General features: G+C 39.4%; 1 long non-coding RNA gene across 1 annotated transcript; it reads right to left on the reverse strand.

Moving 5' to 3' along the window:
* Positions 1–2371: 2371 nt before the first annotated feature.
* LOC134419775 (uncharacterized) lies at positions 2372–20870 on the reverse strand. Its single transcript, XR_010028154.1, has 4 exons — positions 20826–20870; positions 18646–18732; positions 3018–3075; positions 2372–2872 (listed from the first exon to the last, which is right to left on the reverse strand). It is a non-coding gene; the product is annotated as an uncharacterized LOC134419775 (long non-coding RNA).
* Between the last annotated feature and the right edge of the window lie 1152 nt (positions 20871–22022).

Raw genomic sequence — 22022 nt, forward strand, 5'->3', positions numbered from 1 at the left:
AATATAATAACATTTCTTACTTAATTATGAACTATTTCACCGGTTCTACAATATACTGTTACCAAGTTTTGCAGCAACAGCCAGGCTAAATCAATTGTCACAAACTCATTTGGCTCAAAACTAGAATTATACACCTACTACTGCTTGTGAGAGAAAAAAAAGCTATGCCTTTGTAGCCTGTTCTGCAGTAATTCTAATAACCCTCTAATAGGTTGTCGCAGACATTTTTTCCACAGAAATCCTTTCTTCCAGATTTCTGCGTTTTCTGGGAAGCAAGGTCCCCAGAAAGAGAATGTAAACAATTGTTATCAGCTGCTGTGAAATGCAATAGGATGCACCTGTGATTGGTTCATTTTTCCATGTTTATAATTAAGGGCCAATCACAGGAGCAACTGGGGACAGAGTCCCTGGACACAACTTTGTTATGGATCCTTTTCTTTTCTATTCTTAGCTTAGCAGCTCTGTAACTTCTCTCTTTATTTCTATTTAGTATAGTTATAATGTATTATATATCATATATCAATAAATCCAGCCTTCTGATCAAGAAACAAGATTCTCGTCTTCCTCTCACCCCCAGTGACCCACTCAGGCTGCTGTAATATTAGGTAGTCTCTTACACAGCTGTACATGCATATGCTGCATTATTTCATACATAGTTAATACATAACTATTTCATACATAGTTAATACATGCAGAATTTTGCATTTAATGGAGATTGTCAATCCCCCTTGAGTTGTCAAGGCCAGGGGAAGCTGGAAAGCCGCTTCCCATCAAGGAGTCTCATCTCTTAGTGAAAACACAGCATGAGCAAGTCTTCACCAAGCTCTGGCCTGTAAACCTGTCTCTTGCTCTGTTTTTTTTCTGAGACTTCTGAGTATATCAGGAGCAGTATGAAAGTTCTGCATTGCAGTTGCCTTTAGACAGAGGAATTGTTGCCAACCCAGATCCTGAGTCACCTAAATTATTTAAGTAATGAAGAAAACTTCCCTAATTTCCTAGTACTCTAACCTCCACTTTATGTAGTTGGAGCTTCATGAATGTAGCCTCTCTGTGTATCAGCAAGAAAGCAAGATGTCATAGAATGGGAGAGGGAGGCAGAAGGAGCCATTTGTTCAATACAGACTGAACTACCATTGATGGAGGGCAGCCTGTTCAGATAGAGCTAAACAGATTCTACTGCCTCTAGCTTCAGTGACAGGGTGCAACATCACACTTCCCAAACTATCTACCACAGTTTAACATGAGACAGCACAGGAATTCCACACTGCAGCAGGAAACCTTCATTGACATGTTGCAATGGCTAAAGACAAAACCAATTCTTATATGGTGGGGATGAGAGACCTTCTCCTCTCATACTCATAATTCTTCATTAGTATATGTCCCAAACAGCAAAGGAGGAAAAATACTACAAAATGAAGAGTATTTAAAAATCAGTATGTGACAAGTTGTTGATTGCTTCTCACCCACTGAGAAACACCCTCCAGCACAGGTTGAGGGATACATCAGTTCCAAATTCACACTTGCAGGAAGCGTTTCATCTCCATTTTGGTTTTACAACAGCATGTATCAAGTGAAAACTCTTCTGGCCTGTAAATTTCCCTTTCATACAGGACATGTGTATATGGACTTGTCTTTTAGCTGTGGCAGAGTGTTTCACTGAGGGCCTCTAATGCAATTACAAGTCAAGCAAGCAGTGAACAGAAAAAATAGATATAGCAAAGGTGAAAAGCTATTTCAAATGCAATTTGAAACAAGACAGAGAGTCAACAAGAGACAAAGTAAGGTTGTTCCAGGTATTGGAGCTGCAGAAGAGAAGACACTTACCCAGCACAGATAGCTATACAGGTAGAGAAGAGACCAGGGTGTTACAAGATGTGCCAAAGGGGAGTGCCAGAGACTGACCTTGCAGGATGCTACACAGAAGGGCTGTTAGCGCAGAGGGGATGAAAACAAAGGAAAGCAGTCTGACAGGAGAGGAAGGAACCAATCCTGCTTACATGATCTGACAGGTTGCTGCTGCTGCAGGTTGCACAGACACCAAGAAGTCTAAAGGTTATCAGGTCATTAAATGCATACAGGAGAGCTGTTTCTGTGCAGAAGAAAACCAGACTATTAGTCCCTCAGAACCTCTCAGAAAAAGGTATTTCTGACTCCTAGCGACACAGAGCTCCATGATTCTGCCTGCAACGGCTGCAGGCTTCAGGAACCAATTTTCTTTCAAAATTGCAGCTTATAACAAGGGTTCAGGGTTCTTGGAGGATTAATTAAGAAAGGAATCAGCTTCACGATCTAGTTTTTATGGAGATTGTATAATCATTTTTGTAACTCCATTGAATTTATTAATTACAAAATATTTGTAATATCCTTTCACTATGTCAGTCATCCAAAGACTGCTGTGTGGCAACAGTGAATGTTACTTCCTTGTGTTTTTCTGATGGAAAAACTTCAGTACAGCAAGATTTAGAAAAACAAGTTTAGCAGGTACTAATCACCCAGAACATGGCATACCTTCAGGGCAAGAAAGAAATGCTGCCATCCTCCTCACCCTATCCCAGAATGCTCTCTGGGACTCCAGCTGCTTGGTATTTATTTTAGTCACTCCCATTCTTGACAAGTTAGCTATGCAATCATGGGTCCCTTTCCCCCCTGCTCTCCCTTGCTCAGATTACAGCCCTTGTCCTCCACTTTTCTGCCAAGCTTTTGGGGATCTTCTCATTATTCACTGCTTGGAAAATATGAAAAATCCCACTGGGATAGGGGAAGTCCTTGAACTGCTGCCAATGTGTCATTATAAGGATGACATGCTGGTCTCAGTTTTAAAGCCATGCACCTTGGTGTCATGCGGGGTTCTACAGCTCAAGTCAGCAAAGGCCTAAAATACAAGGGAGTAGAAACAATGAAAAACAAATAATTCAATTAGACTAAATACAAACGTCTATATTCTGGGAGAAACAATATTATCATGGTTACAGCTCTCTCTTGAGACTTAGCAGGGTCCAGTGCTTTCCCATCCTTACCTCACTGGTGAAGCTCTGTGCAAGCCAATTGCTCTTTCCATGTTTATCCCTCGGTTCCCTGTAGGTAAATGGGGATCATGAAAACCAGCTCTCTTAAAAGGTTGGTGTCATGATAGATCAAGGAATGTTCAGGATGCATTTAGGTCCTGCACTTAAAATGGTACCTGGAACAAGAATAAGCAGACTTTTCAATATGATCTTTTCTTAGCAATGCTATGGAGTAAAGGCACGTGAATTTTATTGTATTCTGCTGCTGCAGGACTTTAGGTAAACTGGTCCTGCAGCTGAATCCAAGCAAGCAGAGTTTTACAGCTGCTGAAACCAAAGTGCAGGCGGAGCTGTGTGTGCAGGCAGTTTCACCACAAAATGTCACACAAACTCCTTGAGCCGCCAGAGCACTCTGCTTTCCCCGTGGGTGCCTGCCTGGAGCAGGCTCCTTCTCCTCCTTGGGCCAGGCCCACCACCTGCCAGCACTGCTTGTTCACTGCCTTTCGTCCACGTGGGCCTGAAAGCAGAAGCAAGACCTCAAATGGGAAATCCTTACAAGCAGCATGGCAAAACTTTTTTTTTCTGAAAAAACTTTTGAGCCATTCTGTGTGGCTGCTTAAGAATTTATAATTATTCTGTTCCCATTTTTTGACCTAGAAAAATCAGTAAAAAACAATTTGGAAAAATGCATTCCCTTAGGAAGGAAACGTTTCTGAAAGTATTTCTTTGAAGGAAAATTAATTATTAGTCTCTCTCTCATCTTGATACTTAGATGTCTCAAAGAAAGAAACAAAAACAAAATCCAGAAACATCTACACTGTTTTTACCTGTGCTTGTTTCACAGAAATAATGTTTTCAAATTGAAAGGAATGAAGGGGTGTGGGAAATATTGAAAAGTCATGAATCAATTTCAATCAATTTTAATTCCAGTGTAAGAGGAAGTAATGCCACTTGTCGAAAACAAAGCAATCATTTCTGACAGCTAAATTTGCAAGAGATTTATTGCTGTCTGGAGAGAGGTAAAGCTGAATGCTTCCCTGCTTCTACCTCCTCATTAATTGACTTCCAGTGCTGTTATATTCTAGCAAAGTTTCTTTTCATCCTATGACTCCTACTTTCCTTCCCTTAAATCACATTCCCACACAAAGAGAATTACTTTTTTTTTCCTGGAGTTTTAACTTGAAACTTGGATTTTGTATGCAGCTGTTTTATAAAAATATTTTTATTAATGAAAGATATCTTGATTTAAAACAATGTTATAAAAATCTGGAATTATAGTTAGATTAGAATAAAATTTAAAATAAAGATATGACTGGAAAGAGCATCAAGTCCCTCTTTTGTGTCATTTTACTATGTTTTTTTACAAGCTGACTTTGCTGATACTTTGTGCTTGAAATAAGCCAAAATCCTCTGACAATGCTTATTCATCATTTAGCACCCAATAATAATTTTGACTGGTTGTTGCCTAAACTTTTTACTAACTGATTTCCCCCTGAAATCTATGAATGTTATGGATTTTACATGGATATATTGAAAAGTTGAACAATTTTCCTTTTGTACTACAAAGAAAGGCAGGAGCCTCCTCCTTTGGAGGAACACCATAAGGACCCAGCCCTCCCTGAAGGTTTGCAAGGAAAACACCCCAGTGGATGTTTTCCTTGGAAGTGGAGACCCCTTGACTCCTCCAATGAGCATGTTTGCCCAAGTATCTTCAGGTTGTTAAGAGCTTTAATTCATTGCTAAGTCCTTGAATTCATTTATAAACTGATTCTTCCACATACAGTGAGCTCAGGTAAACCATGAAACAAACATTCAGATGACAAATGGCACTGAACATCGGCTTCATTATCAAACCTATTTAACTCCGTTTTTCCACTGCTGGTTTCAGGTTTTTGAACTGAGGAGGAAAAATTCACTGCTCAGCAGAGCTGCTACCTTACTAACACACTCAAGACCATGCCTGCACCTAAAGGGTGCTTTTTCCTAGACTGTGCTGTTGCCTTTGGCAGCAGTAGGGCTTGAGAGACATGTTTGTTTGACTGTACTGGAATTGTTATCAGCAGTGATCAAATATATTTTTTAACTTTTATTTTCAATTTTGCACATAGATGTTTGAAAATTAAAATGTACTAATCTTGTCTTTTTATCTGCAACCTATCTTTTCATAAGACAGTTGTTTGAAGCAATTCACATTTTCCACTAAAAACTTAATGTTAAAAGTAAGAGGCTAACAATGTTTGATTTCAATCTAACAGGTTAACAAGAGTCTGGTATCAAACTTTCATTCCACACACCAGGGTTGCTACAAACACAGATCTCACGCACATTCTTCTGGCATGCCCAGGGCTCCAAGATAATAGCAGTGGAAGACCCTGGAAGTTTTGAATTAGGCAGTAGATGTAAAAAAAAAAAAAAAAAAAAAAAAAAAAAAAAAAAAAAAAAAGAAAGAAAGAAAAAAAAAAAAAGAAAAAAAAGAGAGAGAAGACAAAGAAGACAAAAAGCCCCCCACAACAAAACAAACAAAAAACCACACTGCAGTGTGTACTCCACTTAAAATACACAGTAGCAGGAGAGGATTAACTTGGAAATTTAAAAATTTGAAAATTAATTCATTTACTATTCTTGAACAGATGACATCTCTGCCTTTTCTATGAAATGTGATTTACACACTTATTCATACACACGAGGGAAGAAGCTTGATTGGTGCCCATGACTTGTGTAATTCCTGCAGCACAGTGAAGGCAGCTGTAAGGGCTCCCTGCATCATTAAAGACCCATAGGACTGGGCCCATCTTTTGTTACGGATGTTGAGATTGAGATCATTGTAACGAGTAACTTTCACAACTTTCAAAATACTGAGAAACAAGTATTTCATCTTAGATTTCACCCCTGAAGTCTGTCATTACCAGTTAACTAACTGTTCCCTCCAAAGAGAGCGCACAAATCAAAAGTATATTTTCAGACATTCAAGAGGCTGTCAATGTGACACCCAGTCTTCCAGGCAAATTCATTAGGCCAGAATTAAATACTTACTGTGGAGGAAAATATAGGAAGAGAAACTTCAGCCTTTGTCACCCATACTTTTGTTACCCTAGACTTTGCCAGATTTGCAGCATGTCACAACCGGTGCTTGCCGGGGCCATTGAGGCAACAGGAATGCATTTGCTTTGTGAAGTAGTTTCCGCTTGCATGTGACAAAGCAGCTAGCTGGCTAGTCAGCCCCAGTCAGTGTCTATTTATGGCAAAATGTCAAAAAAGAATGTCCTGCATTTGTGGCTCAACAATAATGAACATGGCTAAATCTGAAAATGAACAAAGGGAAGTGAACAGCTTTTTAAATCCTGAAGAACATTCGATTCTTGGTGTCCTTTTTGTCCCGATTGTTTGGGCTGAAGGCTATGAAAGGACCACCTGTTGGGCTGCCATTTTGGGATTGTGCTAAATGCAGGCATTGCATGAAAGAACACTTTCCAAAATAACCTGGTATTATTATTCACTTATTTTATAGTAAATCTGCATTCAGAACCTGCAGGAAAGTATAAGGCTTTTTTTCCTAAGTGAAATTTAAAGCTGTAAGTTCTCTATAAACACACTTACTGTGGATGCATGATTTTATAGTGACAATCATGATTTTTTTAAAGGAGCCTCAATTAAGCCTTTGATACAGCAGTAAGTTCCTCTGTAATAGAAAACCAACCTTGTAAAGTAATAAGATGAAGAAGTGATTAAGTTATGAAGGACTGAGTATCTCTGAGGATTAATTTAGCAAGAACCACTTGCACAAAATGTAACTCAGGTATTTATTTTGCTCCTGGCACAAACTTGAAATTTTTAGTGAAGGCAATTATTTTTTAATATCCATGAGAATGTTCTTGGATATAATTTGCTTTTGCTCAGAGGCTGCACTGAATTATGCTAGGATTTTACCAAATTTTGAGAAAGCTTACCATAAACCAGTATAAACATATTTTATTAAAAAACATGAAAGCAGTATTCTGTTTTCTATGGATTTTTTTTGTGCACGGCCAAATGATAATGATTTGTTACATAGTAAAATCAAGATAAATGTTGCCTAAATAAAAAAAAAATCATTTCTGTTCTAGAAACATCATATCATCCAGCTGTAAGTTTTGAAGTTGAGATATTCACACATAGAAACTTCCACCTGATTCCAACAAACACACCCATTAACGTATTAACAAAGCAAACCTTTCTATGGCTCTTGAATAATCTCTATTTAGAGCCAATGTTAATAACACTTAGAAAAGCAAGGAACAAATGTGTTTTCCAAAATGTTTTTTTTTTTACACCCATGGTGAATTCTGAAGATTTTATTGTTGTGTCCCATTTATAATCTTATTTTTTCTTAAATATAGATGCTTATGCAAACTTATTGACATTTATATGGTATTTACCAGGATGAGCAATGAGCCTTCTCTGTGTGTATCTGAATTTATATTCTCATATCATGCTACACAACACACATTTTGAAAAACTTTATGTGAATTTTATCTGACTTCATGATTGGAACTGGTTTACACAATTAATTGGAGGGATAACAGAGAGGGTTTTCCATATGAGTAGCTGGATGTATTTCCAGCTGCTTTCACCAGTTTCAAGAACAAAAGTCATAACTAAAACTCAGGCAGTAGATCTCTTGGGTTTTGCTTATTTTTCATCCTCAGAAAATTAAGGCAGTTGTATGGCTTAAAAGAAGCCATAAATACATTAGTGTAGGTAAAAGAGATCTTGTTTCCCAGAAACCTCCTGTATACCTCAAAGTAGCAGAAACTGAGCTTAATGTACCACTTTTTTTGCAAATAAACCAGGATTTTAAATATATCACAATCAGTTAAAGTGACTCTTAGAAAATAATTATTTTGTTGGTCAAACAAAACTGCTGGTCAAGCAGATTTTTACATGTGGATTGAACTATATTTCCTCCATTTAAGAAGAATGAGATTTTATGTGGCTATCAGTTCAGAGTGGGAAAAGGTGAGGTGGAACAGTGTGCAATGCACGAGTATAAATTAATATCTTGGTTTGTTGTTCACCGTGCTGTAAAAGGCATGTACTACACACAGATATTCTATCAGAGAATTACGGAAACTGGAGCAAGTGAGCAAAAATTACTTATGACTGAATAAAAATATGTATCTTTGGGAGAGATATAATATGTTTGGAACCCTGAGGGTTAATGAGAGGTAAACTGGTGAAGGGGGGAGAGGAGATAAGGGAAAAAACAGAAGCTGAATAGATGAAAGAAGTGATTCAGTGGGAAGCATTGTTGATAACAGCTAGGTGTCAGAAGCAAACTAGAAAAATGGGAAATGCTTTAACATTGGCAGGAAAATAATATTAAAAAAAAGAACTTATACCACATAGTAAAAAAGAAAAAGAAAATAAGAAATAATAAAAGGCTTTCAGGCTTTCTTTGGTACGCATCAATGAAAAATAGTGCAAGCAAGCAAGAAAGAAAGCATTGAAATGGAACCTCTCCGAAGGTATCTTGGGGAGAGGGGCTCATTGTCCCATTCTTTTCACATCAAGAATTTAATTTTACATTCTCTTTGTCTGTCTTGAGATATACTTGCTGTTATTCTACACTGGTTACTTTTTTCCCCTTTTCATCCACTTAGGTAGCCTACCCTGGCAGAGAGAGCCAGAATGGGAGAAATCTAGCCATGAATTAAATCATCTGGCTGTCCCCTGCAATGTGATTCTTGAATAAAGTTGGAACTGCACTCAAATGCAGAGTGGCATCCTCTTTCCTGAATACTAGAGGGAACTGCAGCTCTTTAATTTCCCTCATTTTCCGTTCCCATTTTAACATCTGTCTTTACAGAGCAATTACATGTCTGTAGCATCCAGATTTCATTATGCTCTTGCTACACAGGATGCAGATATACCTTACAGAACTTGATTACCTATACTTCACTTTAAGCAACTTCTACAAAAAGTACCAACTTATATTGTCCCTCTGAAAAGACCTACAGTAAAATGTTATTAGCAGAACATAAAAAAACCCCAAAGCTATTTGCTTTTTAGCGCCAGGGACATTCCGGTTCTTATGTTCGTAAACTGTTTACACCCATCCCCCATGAATTCCTAAGACACTTTCTCTTATATTAAGCTTCCTTTTGGTGCCCATAGCAACACCATCTAGTACTGAAATGTTCCTGCAGGGTTTGCAGGAGTCCTTTCAAAACAAGATGCTGATTCTGCAGTTATTGCACACCCAGCTACTTGTATCAGATTTGTAGGCTGTATCCTCAATAGCACATGGAAGGCGATTCTTTTGGCCACTGACTGTCCTCATCACCATTAGGGATAAAACATCTTATGTATGTTTCGGTTTGTCTGGATTTTCTTCCCAAAACCAACTTGAGTTTTATTGAGCTTTGCATTTTGAGTCTACTTAACTGTTTGAAGAAATGGAAGAGGGGGGTGGGGCTTTGCAATTTGAGATGATTCTGCTATTTTATTTTCACTAATCTATCTCCAAACACAAGGACATGCAAATTGATCTCTGCCCTTCTGTATGTACCTTGGGAGCCACTTTGTGATCTTAGGAAAATGGTGTGAAGGTAGAAAAGGACCAAACTGGGAGAAATTCATGGGAAGTCCCAACAGCTGGCTTCTGCAGCTCAGGAACTTTTACCAGAGCTGGCGTACTGAGAGCCCAGGTCCTTTGGGACACAGGGTAGCAGTCAGAGCCACCTACAGTGAGCTGGACCTCGGCAGAAGCCACGGTGTACATGGTGGGGCAAAAGGGAAAAGCCTGTGTCACTGCCACTGCCCCATCCTACCTGTGTGCATGGGGATTGAGGAGGCTCTAAAGCTGCTGTGTGAGCCTGTGTGCCTCCATGCCTTGTGCCTGCATGCTGGACATGTCAGCAGATTTCCATTGCAGAAGGCTGAAGTATCCCAAGGTGTGCTCAGAGCCTCATAGCCCCCGGTTCCAGATCATCAGGCTGAAAAGAAATTATGCTGCTTTCATCACCAGAGTAATGCCCATTGTCAGTGCCAGTCATCTATATGATTTTGGCTAAAAAAATGGAAAGGATCAGGGTAGTGACAATACTTTGTTCGTTCATTTTGAAAACTGTATTTCATTTAAATTCTGTGTTGTGCCATGCTGCGTGCTAGAAAATGTACCCTAGGATATTTTTAAAGCTATGAAAGTTCAGTAAATGGAGACTTCTCTGCAGGACTCAGCTATTAAATCTTTGCTGGAAAGTGGGAGCCACGTCCATTAAAAAATTCATATTCTGGTAAGACTAATCACATCTTTGTGCTACTAAAGTATGCTTGAATTCAGATGTTAATCGCATAAATATTTGCCAGTTATACATTGTGCAGAACAAACGCCACAGTTTGGCAGGGTTAAATAACCCCTTATCTCTGAAGTTATCTTGAGAACATGGAAATATTTGGGACATGCGTTCAGGGTGAGGTGGAACACTCGCCACAGTGAGGCAGAAACACTCCCTTCCCCTGCCATCATTTAGCAAGAGGAAAGTTCACGTGGAGTGCAGCTGCAGGGCCCTGTGCTGTGCACAGCAGTGCAGGCTGAGCTCTGCTCCTGCTCTCAGCACAGGGCCCTGCCTGGGGACGGTGCCAGCAGCACCCCGAGGAGGGCAGGGATGCTGTGGTGGGTATCATGTGGAGATAACATTTGGCCTTTGTACAGAAAGGGGGCGAGGGGTGGCAAAGCCCCCTCAGCCCTGCTGGTGCTCTGAGAGACGCCTGGCCTGTGCTGGCAAGGAATCAGATTGAGGTGCGCAGCAGGCTTGTGCTGGGGATGGAAAAACAAGGCCTGGTAAAAGGGAAAGCTTGAAACTCCTTTGGGGGAGATGGGCCACAAATCACCCTCTTCTGGGCTGGCTTTGGCAGTCATTCCAGGGCAGGAGTTAAGCTGGACAAACAGTGCCTGGAGGTGCAGCATGCCCACCTTTCTTCCTTGCAACCTTCACATATACTGTGAAAAAGGTGTGATTCTGAATAATTAAGAATTTGATTCCAAGTTTAATTTTTAATTTACTGTTCATTAAAAAATAATAGTTTTTCATGGCTCAAAACCCCTTTTCAACTCACAAGGAGATGTGAATGACTCCTAACATTACTATTGGGCAATCATATTTTTATCTGATGTCATTCTTCCTACCCAGCATTAAATCCCCCATTACTGATAATTAACTCCCTGTATGGTCATTATGATATTGCTTTGAGCAAAATCAAGATCTCTGGAAATTTCCTTTGTTTCAAGTCTGGCAATCTGGTAAGCATATCTAGCCCACTGGACAGTTTCTTCCACCCTTCTGGGAATATAGCTCGTGCAGAGGAAAACAAAATTGGGGGTAGTATTTTCTGTGTTGCAGGAACAGAGGATTACAGTGGGGAGGAAAGGATGAATTTGCAGCCCAGCATGGATCTGGCAGGATTTATTTGGTAATTTGATCAAGAAGTGCCACATTAACATTTCTGTACTGGACAGGGTCAGAGCACAAGGCTGGAGTTAGAGGGAGCATCCAAATGTTCCAAATTGCTTGATCCTAGCTGGCACAAACAGGACTAGACAGGAGTTTGAAAAAAGAGAGCCAAAAAATCTGGACCAGTACATTTGCTTATAAACACAAGGGCTAGAATTATAGTTTTTACAATTGGTTTAGACTGAATCATAGCTTATCATTCTGGGTGGGGTTTTGCATTTCTTTATTTGGTTTTCTGTACTCATCTTTCTATCTTTTTTTTTTTTTTAGGGAGTGTTTCTTTTATGCAAAGGAGTCCTGATGCTATACTAACCTTGAGAAAAAAACATTTTTGTTGTGATGGGTTTTAAGTAGAAGCTGCAAAATCTGAAAACATTTTCTTCCACTTCATAAGAAAATTTCTCTTGTGAAGATGCATTAATCCTGTAATGTTAACAAAATATCCAGTTCACAATAGGCTGCATCTTCCTTGTATTTGTTTGCTATTTAGATTTCAGAAAAAGCCAAGATGTGGGTCCACTTCATAGTTTAATTAATTCTGGTTTTTGCTTGTATAAATCTGTGGCTTTTGAGTTATTTTAAATTCTTTTGGATTAATTTAAATTAGTAAAAAAAACCTCTCAAGACATATGCTGCCTCTTTCTGAATGTCTAGAAAGTTCCTGGAAAAACTCACAATGAATTTTTTTCTCAAGATAGTTTCTAAGGATAATAATAAACCACATGCAATGCTGTCTGTGTGCATGTGAGGAAATGCACACTTTATTAAAAAAAATTAAGAGAAGAAAAATTACTAAATGCAAGAATTCCTGTGTAACTCGTGGCTGTCAGGTTGCTCTCACTGCTAAATCTTGTCCCAGTCCTTGATCCAGATTTGTTGTCTGTGTTTCTTGCAAGGGAGATCCTAGCCTCCCTTCCAAAAAACTGTTTTGCTACATGTAGCTGCAAATGAGAGGAAATCTGGGCTTGTGCCCAGATATCGTTAGCTTCAAAAAATTCTCTCTTCTGATAGTCAGAATCAATATTTACCAAGTCAAGAAATGCCACTCCTCATCTGAACACCCTGAATGCTTGTACCCAGTCATAACCCATCCCTTTGTTATAATTTTGCTCTGTTGAACGAACACTGGTTCTTTTCCTGGAATTATGAAAAATCATAATTGTTGATAGAAGAAGTTATTTTTTAACAACTAAGGCAGCAGTCAGATATCTGATATAAAAGTCTGGAGAATGAAGCATAGTTAATTTAAGAGAAATTATGAATTTCATCCCCTGAAACTGTAGAAACTGTGCAGATTAGTTGCTTTTAATCCCATTTAACTACAGCTGCCCATTTCATTCTTCTAATCTTTCCTCACAAAAACATCCTTCCAACTTCTCAGTCATGTTTTCTATCCTCCTTGGAATTTCTCTCTATTTGTCTACATATTTTGAGCATAAAGAGAGGCCCAGGGAGAATGCAGGATTCTAGCAGGGATTCTGTCAGCATTGTGCTAAATCCGTAATTAAAAAGGGTTAAAGTTAATATATTTAAGCTACAACAGCGAAACCACTTGATCACACATGACAACAGAAGTATTTATAATTACAATGATTGTCTTACCTCTCAAATGGTCAGACTTAGAGTGTTTAATCTGTATAGATTTGTTTTCTATAATGAAGATTTTAAGGACATTTCCAACACAGTGCAATTTCCACTTGAATTGTGGAAAGTGAACTATTTTTAAAGGGTTTTAAAAAATCTTGATTTTGGTCGGCAAAAAACAACCTCCTTCCTATCCACCTTCACTTTAACACTGTTCTTTCTGTCTCAGTGTGGCAGGACCCCTGCGTTACAGCAGCACCCTCCGTACGCAGCCACAGAGCAGGCAGAATGATGCACAGTAGGAACCACAGCTGCAAATAACATTTCCAAAACATTTTTCTGCACTTTTACGGAGATGCTTAAATAACACAGTTGTGATGAGGAAAACCCACATGTTCAATCCATCAAGCATTAGCTGAATGCAAACAGAATTTGCTTGTGTAAATTTTATTATTTAAACGCTCTCTAAACTGCGTTGAAAAAAGCCCAGCTGTGTACAGGAACCCCAAAGCTGTTGACTGCCAGGGTGTAGTATTACACTCTGAGACACCAGAGATTGCAGTCATACAACCATAATGTCCTTAGTTTATTACTTTTCTGACCTATAACTGAAACTGAGAATAATTTTAAATTCAAGAGCAACATTTGTGCCACTGATGGGCACGAACACACTGCCTTGGAACCCCTCTCGTGCATTGGGACCCCAACAGGGTAATGACAGTTCCCACCTTAGAGAAGTCTCTGATCCGAAAGGCTTCCCCCAGGCAAAATGTCTCAGTACTTTGCATTGTCAGACTCACAGGCATAGGGTCCAGGAAGTTTGGGGGTTGGGGTTTTCTTTGTTTTGTTTTTTGGGTTTCTTGGGGGGGGGGGGTTGTGAGGTTTTTTGGTAGGGTTTTTGTCAGGGTTTTTTTGTTTTGTTGAGTTGCTTTTTGTTGTTGTTGTTGTTGTTTGAGGGGTTTTTTGTGGGGTTCATTGGTTGGTTGGCTTTGATTTTGTTGTTTGTTTGGTTGGTTTTTTTTTTTGGGGGGGGGGGTGTGCTTTTTGTTGTTGTTGGCTGTTTTGGGGTTCTTTTCCCAACCAGTGCTGCCATGGAATTAATCTAAACCATCTAACTTGTGAAAATAAACTGTGTTTTCTCCAAAGACTAATTTAGTGGTACAAAGCACATATGCATGTGTACCTTACCCCACCCAGACACACCTGCACAATTACACACACACACACACATACATTTACATGAGTAGATTAATTGCATCTAAAAATTAATTACTTATCTGTATGCACACGTGTTATTAAGATTTATAAAGACTGTGCATAGATTTAGCTACAGGTTCTCCCTAGTTTTCTAAAAATTTGGATCATAGTACGGTCCTGATGCTTTTCATCCCTCTGCTTTTTACCCACACACCATCAGCATGTGATGTTCATTTGTATACAGTATAGACAGGTGTCAGGGGAAGATGTATACAACCTATGTATCTGTATATGACCATCATGCATTATTTATAAAACGAGTTTATTGCATATACAAACAATAATTATTCTAAACATGCAATTATATATCCATATTTGTACGTCTATATAGATTTTTTGTCCTTAATGGAAAACTTGAACTGCAAGCAGCCATGTCAGAACTCAGATGGTTAACATTCACTTCTTGCTGTTTTATTGCATATTACTGTGCGCTCCTGAGCAGCAGGAGCAGATTCAGGCAATTACAATCAAGTCAGGGCACACGCCGTGGCTGAGCAACACGATCATGATGAGGATACTGATGAGGCACTTATCGAAAACCCCACATCATCCACACTCATCAGCCACAACATGTCACCCCAAATGAGGCATCAGCTGCCTTCAAATGGCTCATTGCACACTGTTTACAGCTTTCTTTGGACCCACTTTTGATTTTGCGGTCAGGACTTAGTTCAAACAGCAGCTGACTGGCTCTGGCAAGCCTCGGGATTGAGCCGAGCTGGCTTCCCAGGAGTCGGGAGTGTTTTGACACGGGGCCTGACCAACGGAGAGGAAAGGTCCCAGCTCAGCCCCCCAAACATCAGTCCCTCTGAGAGCGGCAGGATGAGTTATTTCAGAGGAGTTTGAAATCAGAAGAGGAGGGGCAGCACAAGAGAGGGGGAAAGCAAGCAAGCAAACAAACAAACAAACAGCCCAGCAGCACTTTCTAGTATTTTTTATTTCCTGCCTCCGCCTTAACAAGCAGACAGCAAAGAGAAATCTGGCAGAAACACTTTGGACCAGAGCCCTGTCCTTTCTGGGACCCCTTGAGTCACTTCCATGGCGTGATAGGGTCTTGAAAGTGAGAGCACAAGTCATGGGTTCTCTATTCACTTGCTCTAAGCTGGTCAGAAAACTTTTCCTGAGCTGCAAACTCCCCATTACTTACTTGGATTCAGGGAGACCTTTCTTTCTTATTTAGTTATTTCTCCATAAAGCAAGCAAACAAGAAAGAATGAGCAAGGAAGGGTGAGAAAACATGAATTGTTCCTTGGGATCAGCCCCCTGCTTGAGTGAGGGTCAGGGATGAGCCAAAAAGGAAAAACTCCAAACCAGAGATACAGACAGAGACTCCCTCCAGCCAGCTTCAGCTGATGGGCACTCAAAAGAGGGATTTAGAGATTTACTGGAATAGCAAAGATCATGTCCAGACCCTTGCCTAAACCAAGTGGAGTGAGAACTCTGATTGGTTACTGGCACAGAGCATCACCCTGGGCTGAACTGGAGATGCTTTCTCCTGCCACCCCTGCATGGAAACAGGCATTTCTGCAGCACGGATTAGAACTAATTTGTTTTGACAAATAGAGATTTTCTGCTGAGAAAGTGCTGTGTCATGGAGCCCCTGACACTCTGCCAAACAGAGGTGAAACGACCTCAGGGTGAATAGAAATCCAGTCCTTGAACTTAAGATGTTAGCTGATGAAAACATGTACTAATCAATTATTGTCAGTTCATATCTGTTTATGTGAGAGACTGGAAAAAAATGTAGCTATTTTACCTTATCCCTCTTTCTTTTATATCTCACAGTAGCTCATGAAATTATTTTATTCATTAAAGACAAAGATCAAAATCCCCGGACAATTGTCTTCTATACCAATTAAAAACCTTATTTTACAAATAGACAAGCTAATAAACTGAAACCTGATTCACCTGATCTTCCAGGGCCATCTTAGGGCTGTAAAGCAAATAAACTCCCTTCTGAGTTTTCAATTGAGGGGTAGGATTTTATATATATATGTGTGTAGTTGCCTTTATGGTTGCAATGCAAACTGCCTCAATAGTTCTCAAATTCTACATGGCAGCAAATTCCCTCTGGATATCAAATTGTAGCAGCATATTGCATTGTGAAAACATTTGAGGCAAAAATAGAGGATCCATGAAGGTTTTCCTACATTTATACACATATTTGAGGGCTTTTTTTGTTTGTTGCTTTCATTTCTACCCTATGTTGCCCAATGCTTCTTCTCTTAGGGGCAGATTCCTTCTGCTTACAGAGATTTTATTTACTGCTAAATAGAGGGAAATTATTTTCTAAAATAGCAAAATAGTTCTAGGAGGGACAGAAAATAATCTGTACCATCTGTTTATCAGTCTTATTTACTGAGACAATATTTTTTTATTTTCCCAGGGTTAGCAAATGTCCTACACAAGTCCTAAACCCACTAATACCCTCAGAATAGCTTTAACTTATTGTTAGGACTCCTATCATGCCATCCTCTCTGTGGTGCTCAGCAATATGAGCAGGAGGAGGAGGAGGTAAGAGTGTGCATGCGTTAGGATGTCACAGCATAAAATCCCTGAAAACTGCTTGACCGAAATAAAATTGAGCTGCTCGGCACAGCGCTGCAAAGAAGACACGAAACTCTGTGTGAATGATGCTAGATAAGAACTGAAGCACCGGTGGTAAAGCATCCTAATTACAAACCTGCGGTGCAGGCGGAATAATGGACAGAGTGGCAGCTCTTGTGGCTGCGTAAAAAGGAGTGGAAGTTTGCATTTCGGTGGCTGTATCTTGAATTGAAAGAGGGGGGGAAGGTAAAAGAGAGAGAGTAAGAGACTGTGTGTGTGTGTGTGTGTGTGTGTGTGTGTGTGTGTGTAAAGAACTGGTTTTGGGTCATCATCTTACGCTCTTTGTGATGCACATTCTAATTTAGGCAAAAGGGATGCATCTTTCAAATGCAGATCATGTTTGCATTAGAAGAGCAATGAGAACACTTGTCACTTTCAGAACATTTATGTGCTAGAAGTACTGTTAGCAGAAGAGCAGTTTAGATAAATTCAAGACTTTTTTTTGCTGATCACAAACATTAAGCTTCACACCTGAAACCCTCAACCCCCTGCTGTGCTCTAATCCTAGCACCATTCACCCTTAGAGACTCAAAGTGCTGTGCCACTGCTCTCAAACATTTGATTGCCCTTACTTTGAATGCCACCACCTGCAAAAATGCCTTTTTATTCCCTTTGAGCCTCTTGAGAAGGAAGTAAAAATGATAATTCATGACAAACATTAATTAATTGTTTACAAGATGATCTTTTCTTTTTCTAACTTCTGTTCAGCAGACATGTTGAGCTGCAAGACTCCACGCTTGATGCCAGAGCTTGTCAAGAGGTCTGCATTGTTGTTTATCACTCAGGCATAGGATAGACTGCAGGTCATTGTTTCTGCAGTTCAAGTAGGACTGTCTAGTTCTTGTTTGAAGAATGGAAGTGCCATGCATGAGTTACCCAGTATAAAAGAACTACCGGTTCTAAGGAGGAACGGGGATTTAGCTTCTACTGCAGAGTAAATAAACATTTTTCACCATCTCTCGCTCCATGTGATTTTGGAAAGGTCAAGAGGTGCCATTACAGTATTTTAAAAGCTTCAAATTATGTTTAAATAACGTATCACTAAGCTCAGAGAAATCTTATCAGAATTCAGGAACCTATTGTCGTATTTTAGTTCTTGAATTCACCATCGGAGGAGAGGAAGACGTGTTTTGAAAGGAATGTGCTGTTGTTAGGAAGGCTGAGATTACTCAAGGCTGGACATAGCTTCTCCCCCAAGCTAAAGCATAAACTCTTCCTCCCAGCAATGATTTAACTGAGTCCTGAAATTGAAGAATTAGATTGACCAAAGATGTTACAGTTGTAATAATTGACATGAGTATCCCAATGACAGACTAAAAGAAAAAAGTACAGTCACCCAAAGTTATTTGAAAATATAAAACAATGCCACCAAAATGTTGAAATCTGGGCAGCAAAATTTCTCTCACAGAATTATACTTATGCTGCTAAAGGTGAAAAAATAGGTTTGGAAAGGAACTCAGCTGCCACTGCCTGGCTGAATTCATTATAAAGTGTGCTGACCAGCACCTTTACAGATCAAACCTTTTATTTACTCCTTTTTTTAAAATATATATAAACATATGTTTATTTACACACATGTAAGCACATATCTTGAAAATGTTGCTCTAATCCTCTTGAAAAAAAAACAACCATTCCAAGAACTTTAAACCACATCAAAAGTCTGGCAAAAAAAAAAAGGTAAAGAGAGTGAAAGGTCTTACTTGTAGGAAGTGTACAGTAATATAGCTTCTTGCTGAACTCTGGTTTCCACATTCCAAATTAGGAGCCCTTAGATCACGGCTGCAAGGCTAAAAATCAATGATATTTTCTGAGTCAATACTAAGGGTTGCACTTAACAGACGTGGAGACTAATAAGGTATGCAGAAGGAGTAAAAGCAGTGCACAAAAAATTCAGGCCTTCGTCTTGGCGACGATCCAGCACAATGATGTTTCAACCAGATTTGAAAAAAAAATAAAAAAAAAATCAATAACATCTGTGGTATAATGGTTAATTAAAGAAGCTCTTCAGCAAAGCTCAAGATGAGAGGCTCGGCCTGAAATTCAGACAGCTGAAGCTTGATTATCAGGAAAGAATGCTTTTTTAGCTATGAGTGGATAGGCCAAAAGCTGCAATGTGTGGAAATGGGGGGAAAATTGCTTTTATTTTAACTTTCTTTAAGTAATCAATACATGGTTTTCACCTGCATTAGGAACTGTTCAGAGTGAAAGCCTCTTTCTATACGTCTATATAAATATAATGCGTTCCCTTTGGAATCTATAGCTTTAGAAAAGCCCATCAAAGATAAGCAGAGTGGCTGCCTGATCCTAATTCACAAATTCTCCACTTTCCCTCCTCAGCCTCAGCGCTTGTGGCTGTGCCTTATGGCAGATCCCTTCAGCTACATTATCTTTTGTTTTAGTTTAATTTTAAAGGCCCGAGTCTTTTAAAGATCAGTCCTGAAAGAATATAATCAAAGACTGAATATTAAAGCATGAAATCTCCAGTAACCAGATAATTCTATTGTCAACTTCTGCATTTTTCCATTCTCTTCTTTTTTTGGTCATCTCTATCTAAAATATATATGCACAGATTTACAGCAGAAGGGACTATTTTAATCCTTGCCCTGTGTGATATTGGAGAGAGGTTTTCAGCTGGTAATTCCTGTGGATTTTCCTAGAGAATCTCTTATTTAGAGATTTCACATTACAGGAAATCTACTCTATCTCTTGGCAAGTTGTTCTGAAAGTTAATTAACATTTTCATAAAACCACCCCTTTTTAGCCTGGATATCTCCTACCTACTAGTGTCTTGGTCTGCAAAGTTCAAGAGCCCTGGGCTGTTACAAATCATTTCTCTGTAGAAATTACAGATCACAGTCATGCCTGGTCTTCATCTTCTTCTGGTAAACTAGAAAAGCTGGTACCTCTTTACACTCTTACAGTAGACAGACTTTTTTAATGTAGACAGATTTCACAGATTTTTTCTTGTAACTCCTTTTAACTTCAGGCTCTTTTTCAAGGGCAAATAGAAAAAAAACCCTCTTCTTTCAGTGGCAATGTCACCAATGCTTAACATCAGGGCTCCGCCCTCTACTTAGTTTTTTCGCATCCATCCCTCCATCCAAAAACTTCCCAGCTGTGAAATCCCTCACTAAGAGCTCAATTATTTTAGCTACAATTATATCAACCCTTTTCTCCAAAATGCATGACCCTTCCTTAAAAACAAGAGCAACATTCCTTCTTCCACGGGGTGAAAATAACTTGTACCCCACCATGTTACAACAAAACCTGTTACAGTACAGCTCTGGAAATACAGCAACTCTTTCATTCTGCAATGCTAAGCAAAATATCTCCCACATATTACAACTATTACGAACATAATTTTCTGTTTTTCAGGAAATTACAAAATGCAATTCAAACAGATGGCAAAAATGTTTTAACTTATCCAACAGATGAAGTCTCAGGCAAAAAAAAATTGCTGGGTAAAAATTATTTATTTGAATAATTTAAACATCTAATTCAAATTTTTATGTTAAACTATTGTGGTGTCTATTTATACACTGTTTCTTAAAATGTACATAAAATTAACTATCAAGACCTGTTCTAAAATGTTTTGAAAAGTTATTTCTACACTAGCACAGAGTTTCCTTTCTTTTTGCTGGGTGCAATCTCTTGAAAGCATTACTTTCTCCAGTTTTTACAAATCTAAGGGAAGCAACATTGCTCATTAAAAATTGTTATAATAAATGAGCTTAATTCATAATAATAAGAATCTAAGAAGGGAGGTCATTCTTTTTGAATTTTAAGGCACAATGTGAGCGTAGAAATAAAATCAGTAGTTCTGAAAACTCAGAATTTTCAGGGCAGGGCTTCCCAAAACAATCAGGATCAATTTACTTACCCATCCATTTAAATCAATGTTAGCTTTATGGCTGTTTTCAAAGGGAGCAGACCGAAGTCAAGAGAGAGTGCAAAGTAAAATCCTGCCCCCTTAAACTTTCTGTCAGAATTCTTCAGATTCCTCTGGAGTTCAAGTGGAATTTTCCTCAGCAAACAGCATACCCAGTGCAAAGATCTTTTATGTCATCAGCACTGAAGAAATGAAAACATCAGCAAGTACATATTTGGAAATATAACTGCATTCACAGTCAAGACCAGAGGAGACAAACATCATTAAAAAATGGCTGCACCTGATTTATTCCATATAAGATGATGTCCACCGGTGCATTTGGTTGTATGTGCCAAACTTATTTTAGCATGCAAATTCTTCCTGAATTAAGTTTTATTTGATACCTATATATGACATCCAAAAAACCAAATTATAGTATTTTCTTTTTGGGAAAGAAGCTCCCCATCCCCTCAAGACATTGCAAAGCATCCCATTAACTGTTCCCTGCCATGATTACAAGCTCCTGCAGGCACTGGACCAATTCCAATTGCCCCGTCTCACACAAGGTGAGAAGAGCACTGGTGAAGCCTCCTTGTTCTCCCACAGCCTCCAAAAGAGCCAAACACTCCATTAATAAAATAGTTCTGCCTTGTAGACCTCCTCACATGAATTGACAGCTCTCCAATCTACAGCAGCCCCCAGTGAGATCCCTTGCAAGGGTCGTCTGAGCAGGCAGTCTGCCAAGAGATGGCACACTGGAATGGTGTCATTTCTAAAGTCAGCTTTAATAAGGATCTGGCATTCAGCTAGGTCCATCAGCCCTACTTCCCACAGTTCCATTTAGGTAATCAAGTAGCTCATTATTATTTGGCATGTGTGGTGCATACTCATTGTTCCAGGCAGAATTCCTCCCAAAAGGAGCAGGGCCCTCAGCCAGATGAATGGTGGCTGTGAGGGCTGCAAGAGCAGGCTGTGGGCCCAGCACTGGGTGAGGATTTGAGGCAGTCACATTAGCACTGGGCTTGCCAGTCGTGCTCTCAGGATCATGGAGAAGGCCCGGGAGCCAGAGATCCGACTGAGAAACTGAGTGAGCATGAAGTTTGTATGTCATCCACACTGACTGCACTGTGGCAATAGACACCCTTGAACTTTCCTGACCTTTGTGGACTCTCCAACACGACCTCAACACCAAATTGCCTTTCCCCTCCT

The sequence above is a fragment of the Melospiza melodia genome, chromosome 6 (assembly GCF_035770615.1).
Source record: "Melospiza melodia melodia isolate bMelMel2 chromosome 6, bMelMel2.pri, whole genome shotgun sequence".
In the NCBI taxonomy this organism is placed as follows: domain Eukaryota; kingdom Metazoa; phylum Chordata; class Aves; order Passeriformes; family Passerellidae; genus Melospiza; species Melospiza melodia.